Source organism: Cervus canadensis, chromosome 18 (assembly GCF_019320065.1).
Source record: "Cervus canadensis isolate Bull #8, Minnesota chromosome 18, ASM1932006v1, whole genome shotgun sequence".
In the NCBI taxonomy this organism is placed as follows: Eukaryota; Metazoa; Chordata; class Mammalia; order Artiodactyla; family Cervidae; genus Cervus; species Cervus canadensis.
Window position 1 is genome coordinate 25,555,738 of NC_057403.1, and position 9,168 is coordinate 25,564,905.

The 9,168-nt window shown below is 43.7% G+C and overlaps 1 long non-coding RNA gene across 2 annotated transcripts; it reads right to left on the bottom strand.

Moving 5' to 3' along the window:
* Positions 1-473: 473 nt before the first annotated feature.
* On the bottom strand, positions 474-8,071 carry LOC122421481. 2 transcript variants are annotated; one of them, XR_006263492.1, is made up of 3 exons: positions 7,957-8,071; positions 7,468-7,557; positions 474-671 (listed from the first exon to the last, which is right to left on the bottom strand). It is a non-coding gene; the product is annotated as an uncharacterized LOC122421481 (long non-coding RNA). The 2 variants fall into 2 exon arrangements; XR_006263493.1 differs by lacking the exon at positions 7,957-8,071 and adding an exon at positions 7,853-7,878.
* Between the last annotated feature and the right edge of the window lie 1,097 nt (positions 8,072-9,168).

Genomic DNA, 9,168 nt, shown 5'->3' on the forward strand with positions numbered 1-9,168 from the left:
GGAAAGAAAACAAGGAGACTTCTGATTATGTGTTTAAGGGGGCCATTCTAGAATCTAGCCAAAATGGGTGGGAGGAAACCAAGAGGGTGGGACAAAGGGCCCATGAATAGTGAACTCTCTGCAGTCAAAGGGTTGAGTACTAAAAGGAGACTGCAATCAGAGAAAGAGCCTATCAAAACTTACTAAATGAAAAATCTGCTAGGTTTGGGGCAAGATAAAATTAAAAAAAAAGAAAAAAAGCCTCTGACTTGGGAAAGAGACCTGAAAATGCAGAGTGGCATACACAATATGAATAAATCTATCTGCTTTCAACTCTACTGAATCCAGATGTACTGTGAGGACAAAGGTAAATTATTGTTTTTAAGCTCAACCCTAAGACAAAGCTGCGTTGTGAGTAGCCTTTCTTCATGATGTATAGAAAATATTCTGAGGGCGGATTTTAAGTGCTAAGGGAAAGCCATTCTTACCTAGTGAGAGCAAGTGGTTATAAATCTCCAGCATCACCTCCCTGTGCAGGGTCCTCTGAGCAGGGCTCAACAATTTCCACTCCTCCTGGGTGAAGCCAACAGCCACATCTCGGAATGCCATGAATGCCTTTTAATACAAAACACACCCCTGTCCATCCAGGAGTCCACGCAGTCCACACCGCAGGATGAGGGATCAAAAGGCATCTCTGAGGAGGTGGAGGAGATTTCTAGACTTTACTACGTGCTGCGCTAAGTCGCTTAAGTCGTGTCCAACTCCTTGTGACCCTATGGACAGTAGCCCATCAGGCCCCTCTGTCCATGGGATTTTACTATGGATGATGAACAGAATACACCAGTCCCAAATATGCCACTTTGGCATAAAACAATTATTTTGAGCTGAAGGCAATTAGTAACCAGACACAAGAAAAGCTCTCTGCCCTTTCCCATTTGCCTAAAAGCACAACATTAATCTGTAAAGGTGTCCCTTTTCCCCATTTTATGAAGGACAGAAATTAATCATCAGAGACAACTCTAGACCCTTATCGGCCCACAGACCCCACCAGAGGAATCTACATAGCAAACACTTACTAACTGGCCCTTTTCTTCCATTAGTTCCCCCATATATTTATTATACCTTCCCAGAATTGCTGCTCTAGAAATTCAAAGTCCTTTTCCTTTGTCTTGTCACATCTCTAAAGTTATCGTTATTTTGTTAAGATGCTATATAAGCTCAAGTCCTAACCACCCCTTCTGAGTTACCCATCACTGAGTACTCCCATGTCTATGCATGATGCACATGTTAATAAACTCCTGATTGTTTTTCTCAGAAAAATGTCTTTTGTCTAACTTATACCCAATAAAAAAAGAATTTTTCTCCTCCCCTACATGTCCTTGGTGCCAAGAATTCAGAGACCATTATTCTCCCATCTCTATCCAGCCAGCATCGTTGTGCACCTATCACTGTCAGGATGCTAGGCTTGCTGCTACAGGGGATAAAAGCAAAACAAACGTTCTTTCACATTGGGAGCTTTGAACCTAGGCAGGAAGAGGAGGACATCACACACAAAGAATTAAACTAAAAATAGAATCTTCTTGCTGACTTTGAAGAATCTGAGAGACTATTTGGTCTATGCATTAATGTTCTACTTGAAGCAGCTCAGCCTCTAGGGCAAGGGTGAATGACCCAGCGCTATGTATACTTCACAGGAGGGCTCAGTCCTTCCCCTCCCTCACTCTGCCACTTGCTCTCCCCAAGCCTGAGGAATCGAAGTACTGGGTTGGCCAAAAAGTTTGTTGAAGTTTTTTTATAACATCTTATGGGAAGTTATAGTTTTTCCAGTAGTCATGTACAGATGTGAGAGATGAACCATAAAGAAGGCTGAGCGCCAAAGAATTGATGCTTTTGAATTGTGGTGCTGGAGAAGACTTTTTGTTGTTGTTGTTAAATTTTTATTTATTTATTTATAGCTGCACTGGGTCTTCGTTGCTGCACATAGGGTTTCTCTACTTGAGGCGAGTGGGGGCTATTCTTTGCAGTACACGGGTTTCTCACTGAGGTGGCTTCTCTTGCTGCAGAGCATGGGCTCTAGACACTCAGGCTTCTGTAGCTGTGTGCTCGGGCATGTGGAATCTTCCCAGACTAGGAATCAAACCTGTGTCCCCTGCATTGGCGGGCAGATTCTTAAGCCACTGGACCACCAGGGAAGCCCTGGAAAAGATTCTTGAGAGTCCCTTGGGCAGCAATCATATCAAACCAGTCAATTCTAAAGGAAATCTACCCTGAATATTCATTGGAAGGACTGATGCTGAAGCTGAAGCACCAATACTTTGCCCTCTGATCCAAAGAGCTGACTCACTGGAAAAGACCCTGAGGCTGGGAAAGATTGAGGGCAGGAGGAGAAGGGGACGACAGAGGATGAGAAGGCTGGATGGCATCATCAACACAATGGACATGAGTTTGAGCAAACTCTGGGAGATAGTGAAGTGTCAGGAGCCGCCGGGATGCACCCAGTCTGTGACAAGGTCATGGGACGAGAGAGGAACCTGCAAGGCAGCTCTTCCTCACACAGGGCTGCCCTGGGGGCCCAATATGTCCCCTCCAGAGCTGCCGGGACGAGAAAGGAACCTGCAAGGCAGCTCTTCCCCTCGAGGTTGTCCTGGGGGCCTGGTATGTCCCTTTCTTCCTTCTGTCTTACTGTTGTTGGGCTTTCTGTTAATTTTTGGAAAAGATAATATATAGTAATAAGGCCTCGCTGGAAAAGTCCAAGCCTTTTTGGAAATGCTCAAGATTGCTCTGGCTCAGGACATGACCATAAACATCAAGTCATAAAAGAAAAGGCCACAGGTACAGTTTTGCTGCTTGCTTAAAAGATTATAATGTTCTGGGGGGGGCGGGGTAAAAAAAAAAAAGATTATAATGTTCTAGAATAGAAAAGAGTAGAGGTATTTAGATTTAGAAGTAGATATACTGCTTTAGTTTTCTTGCTCCTTGGTTGAAAGGGTTTTCATCATTGCTATTTCCTTGCTGCTATTTGTTCACTGTTTCCCTTTCTTTAAAGAACACAGGATATTATGGGTATTTTTGTAAAATTAGAAAATGGGGTATATAGGATTTTAATAGAAGATTTATATTAACCAGCTTCACTGCCATTATCTTACTATTAATAGAGGTGTTTTGCTGCTTTAGAGGTGTTTTTGCTGTTTAATAATCATTGTAAATTGAGATTTTGTGGTTTCAGGTAAAGAAAAATATCAGGTTTTTCTCATGGTACTATTCTCAGAAATGTCAAACATGTTACAGTGACCCTTCCCATGTATTGTTTTATTGTCCAAAGAATTTACACTATACCTGAGATTTGTGGAACACTGCTTTTGTTAGAGTGAGAATGTTAGGCCATTGAGGCAAGAAGACTATGTACGGGACTTTTAAGTATAAACCCTGTAATCGGAAACGTTCTAGATGAATGCATAGGGGAAAAACACGGGGAAAAAAATATTGACGGAAGCACAAACCAATATCTGATGTAATATGTGGTGACTTAAGGGGGAGGTAACGATCATTCTATAAAAACTGAGCTATCCTAAAAATTAAAAAAAAAAAAACTACCTCTTCTACGCAACCTTCTGTGTGTGTCTGTCTTCTTCCTCGCCAACGCCACTCATCCCTTGGGTATTCCTGGTCCTGCCGGGCCTGGACCTCAGCAGTGAAGGACAGAGAAGCCTGGTACGCTGCATGCAGTCCACGGGGTTGTAAAGAGTCAGACACAACTTGAGTGACTGAACAACTGACTGTAATATCCAGTGCCCCAAGCACGGTCCCACCACAAATCAATAAAATCAGACTCTTTAGGGATGCAACTTTTATACTTTTAAGAGCTCCTAAGAACAGTCGTGGTTGTGAATCACCACGTCAGAGGAATCTCAAGACAGAGAGGTCACTGTAGGAGAGAGAGATCAGAGACAGTTTCATGAGAGGGCAGTAAGATCTTAAAGGACAGGCAGGATTTCCTGAATCAAGGAGACAGATTTAGAGAGCAACAGATTCAGTCTTCCCATTTCTCCCTCACTTTCAGGCATAAAGTCATTAGGTGATAAAGGGTAGATTCATCTGAATGACCTGAAAGTTATTTTTCTCTCTTTTTTCAGCCAAGTGCCTAAAAAGTGAATTTATTTAAATTAAAGATGTATATGAGATTATTCCACTTTGGTGTCAATAAACATGCTTTCAGAATGAATAATTAGAACATGATGCCAGAAACAGAATACATTTGAAGTGACGACTGCACTGAATATCTAAGACACTGTTGTGACACACCAGAGGAAGTCTTCTGAACAGAAAAGTGATATAACTTTAATGTTTAAGGGGAATGAGGATTACAGATGCAATGAGTAACAAAGGGACACATCAACATGGGGAAACAAATCAGGACATTATTGTGAACACTCACATGAGAGAAGAAAAAAATCTGTACTAGCAGGTCTATCCTGGGAATGTAACACTGCACAGTATAACAAAAACAAAAAAAAAATGCAACATGTAAAGCAAACGTGATGGGAAAAGGAAATCTCAAACAAAGAAGAGATAACTGACAAGATCAAATGTTTTAGAATAGGCGAGGTTCCAAAGCTCCAACTGCCATGAGTGGTCACTGCTTTAAAACATGTATTTCTCTTCACCTTGTCATATTTTTGTTTTGAGGATAAATACCAATCTATAAAAGAATTTCATACACAAAGTTGATCACAGAAGCATTATCTGTAACAGTTAAACACTGGGAACAAGTTAAATGTTCCCCTCAATTGGGAAACAGTCAATAGGATCATTCATTCAAAGCACTATTACAGAAATCACTTTCAGTGGGATAAATTCTGGCTGTTCCTTCACCTGTTAGAAAATGGGTCTGCAGGTTTCCCTGGTGGTCCAGTGGTTAAGGAGCCACCTGCCAATCCAAGGGACACAGGTTAAGTTCCTGCTCTGGGAAGATCCCACATGCCGAGCGGCAACTAAGCCCATGCACCACAACTTAAAGCCTGTGCACCCTAGAGGCTGTGCTCCACAACAAGAATAGCCACTGGAATGAGAAGCCCATGTATCGCAAGAAAGAGCAGCCCCACTCACTGCAAGCAGAGAAAAGTTCTCGCAGGAACCAAGAACCAGTGCAGCCAAAAGTAAATAAATAAACCTTAAAAAAAGAAAGAGAGAAAATGGGTCTGAGTAGATACACTGTCAGTAGCTTTAAAACAATAGAATCTTGTCATTAAGATTTGTCAAAATGTATATCTGTAGGGATATACGTGTGCATGTATGCTCGGTCACTCAGTCCCGTCCAACTCCTGGCGACTCCATGGACTAGATCCTGCCAGGCTCTTCTGTCCATGGAATTTTCCAGGCAAGAATACTGGAGTGAGTTGCCATTTCCTCCTCCAGGGGATCTTCCCAACCCAGGAAATGAACCCACGTCTCCTGAGTCTTCTGCATTGGCAAGTGAATTCTTTTATCACTGTGCCACCTGGGAAGTCCCATGGGTGTGTATGCATAAAATTAAACCAAACCCCAATGATAAAGAAATCTAAAAATAAAATAGAAGACTCATAGGGGTGCAGGCTATATTTTATCCATCACTGAATGTAGTCTATCTAGTTTCTGTAAACAGTATACATTCAGCAAATTTGTTCAACAGAATCAACTGAGAAAATGCTAAGAATTAGTAACATCATGTGCCTACCAACCCAACTCATTTGTTACAAATTCTAATTTATCCTCTCAGGTGGTGATAATTAACATCCTATTGTGGATTTTCGTAAGTTGTTTTCTGGAATTCAGAGATCATGCATGTTAGAATACCTGGAATCCATCCCAGCCCCCCTGAAATGTGGTTAATTATATGCCCCAAATAACATATCAAAACAAACAACAGAAACTCCCTTGTGACTTAGTTCCTTCAAGTTAATTTATTTAAGGTCATGCAGCAAACATATCATGTGTGCCAGGTACTCCTTTAGGCACAGAAGTTTCATCCTAAACCACTTATCCATTCAAATGCTTGTGCACTTTGATCAAGTTTTCATAATGCTTTTTTTTTCTTTTAATCTTAAGGGCAGGAAAAGGAAAAAGTCAGCTCATACAAATTTCTGGCTTTTCCCAGAAAATCTGAATGATTCCCTATTAACATTATGAGTGGTGAAGAAAGTACACATAAAAGATTCAATGTTACCTTTGGAAATGCCCCCAGATTTTTTATGCATTCTTGGTACTGACACTTTTCAAATGAATAAACTATTTAACAAATGAGAAACAGAACTCACAGTTGTTCTGACAATGCCCAGGAAATTGTATATCTTTACTATATCTTTACTACAGAGACCAAGGTTAAGAATAAATCAAGACAGTGAAGGCAGATCTGAAAAAACCAAGTAAGTGCATATCAACAATGATAGTAAACCAGTCTGGCAACTGTGTTGGTGCTCAATAAATGTTAGTCACATTCAGTTAAGTCTAAGTCATCACAGTCACCATTCTCTGGGGTTAGACAGTTTCCCCTTAAGTTGCTATATGCCTATATCTCTGATTTCCTACATCAAATTCCTTCTCAACATCCTTCAAAACCCATCTACTCAAAGTCTACACTCCTCATCCTGGCACTCAACCTGGCCTCCCAGACTCAAAGGTGGAAAATGAAAATCCTTCAGGGGCCAAGCAGATAATGAATACGAGAGACGCAAAATGTTAGCTATCAATGGTTTCAACCTCAGTATGGAAGATACTAGGGAAAGTACAAACAGACTCTGCGGGACCTGTCCAAATGATGCAGACACCATTCAGCTCAAATTCCCCGACACCAGAATACAATGTAGTTTATTTTCAGAGAGGCAAGCAATCCAGAACTTTTGGTGAAATCTCCCTACTGCCAGATGCTGAAAATGCTCGCAAATGTTAAATTCAGGTTAGACCATAGCAAACTCCTCTCTGTTCCAAGTATGGGTGGCTAGTCTATATTTTCATCAGTACATATTTTAAAATCAACCTAAAATACAATCTTCCCACACTGTGTTAAGGGCAATGTGCTTAGAGGCCCAGCGTTAGACTAACCACGATGCCTGCCCTTCCCACTGGTATGTCTTCACCAACTCTTCAATTTAACAGATTCTCAGGGGTTGTTCTGGCAGCCCTACTCCTAGAAATTCTCCTTAGCCACTTCAGGCCACAGGCTACTATGCTGTCCCTGCCTTTCATCCTTATCACTGCACAATTAAGCCTGGAAGTCCCTGTATTTTTATTTATGCCCCATGTGAGCTGTTCACAATTAACTTAATTAGAAGATGACTGAAGCATGGATGGGGCAGAAAGAAATGTTGAGGGGCTGCATGTATTAATAAGCCACTCCTCCAGGACCAGGAAAGTGAGCTTTGCCCAACAACAAATAAAGCAGCCTCCAAAGCAAGAAAAGGGAATGTATTCATTCTCTCGACAGCCATGATGGAATTTTACACATATTCTCACCTTTTTTTTTTGGCTTTCAGGAGCTCCGTGGTCATTTTCCTGATGTCCTGAGTGCTCTCCCTAAAGAAGGGCAAGTCTCAAAAGGCAAATCTGAGGATGTGAAGAGAAATGAGAGCATGTCTAGTTGGAAAACCCTTCCCACGTGCAGGCTGGGTCTGCTCCCGAGGCTCACTACTGGGGGTTGGGAGTGTCACAGAAATCACCAGCACAAACCCATTCCCATCCAGCGCCCTGGAGAAAGGGCCGAGGGTGACCGAACCCCTCAAGTTCAGCCCCAAGCTCTGGCCAGAGAGTGAAACCCATGTCCCCCAGCAGCGGAGTAAGGGTTTTTCTCTATCCCTGCGGGTTGGAATGAAAGGAAAATGGATGGTCTGAAGGTGCCTACACGAGAGCTCCCGAGTACAGACGCAGCCTGTGCCCTCGTGAGTAAAACAGTGACAAGCAGAGGAACGTCCTGAATGGATGAGGCCATGACTGTAGGGCACTCACGGAACTCGGGGTGCACGTTGCCAATCCTGAGGATGAAGCTCGGGAACCAAGAGCAGAGGTGTGGGAAATACCCGAATGGCAAGGTATAGTCGCCAACCAACAAACCTAACGGGCGGAATCCACCAACCGGAACTGTTCCTGCTACGTCAGCGCCACACGCTAAGGGGCGAGCGGAAGGGACGGCGGAAGTGGCCGCGGAGGGCTCTCGGGAGTGTAGTCTTGGTATAGAGAAGAGGAAGGTGTAGGTTTCTCCCACGCAAGGTGCCGCGACCGTTTGCACCTCTTCTTACACAGCCAACTTTAGGAGCCCATTGTTAAGGTGCCCGACTGCGGGGTTCACAAGTTCCACCGCTGAGGGTCAATGAGATCTACAGACCAGCTTGGACACGCCCGAGGATTCTAGCAAAGGAGGTCCTGCAGCCGGGTGGCCAGACTGCGCGCTGACCTTCAGCGGTGCGGGGGATGTAAGTTCCCCCACTTAAGGCTCTGCCGCTGTCCGCTTCCCGGAGCTGAAATCAGGGTCGTCACGGGCTGGGCCTGAGCCGAGTGGGTGTGGGAGCGGATCGGAGTAAAGTACTTGGGGGATAGGGCTGCGGGGTGATACCCTATTGGGATTCCCAGATAGGAGCAACACCGGCTTTGCGGCCCAGACGGTGGGAGGGTGCGCCGCTATAGACAGGGCTGTTTTTGGAGAGAGCACGATTGGTTTGGGCCAACTCACAGAATGGCAGTGGGAGTGGCTCTGGTCTAGTGTGCCCGAGATTTTCAGAAGTGGAGACTCTGGATTTGGGCAAAGAGCTCGATCCAGAAATCCCTGGAACAGATACCGCTCGGAGGAAACTTCCCGAGCTGTTGGGGGTGGGGGTGGGGGGTGGTAGTGGTGGTAGTGATGGTGAGGGGGAGAGGGGTGAAGAGGAGGCATAGTTTGACAGTTTTGTTCATCATAGTTGTGAGGGGGGTGGATTTTGCTCATCATCATTTTTAAGATAACAGTAAAATATTTGTCTTGTTTACTGACTGGTTTTGGTGCTTCCTTAAATTCTGTACTCAAAATTCCCACATTAAGGTAAGGCATAAATAGATCTGACGCTCAGTGAAGTTCATTGGCACCTACTGGCCTGTAGTTTTGAGCAGAGGTGAGGGCTTGGCTTCTGGTCATTAAGTAGCCAGTCCTTTAGGACACACTCCAGAACAGTGAGTCTTAAGAATTTA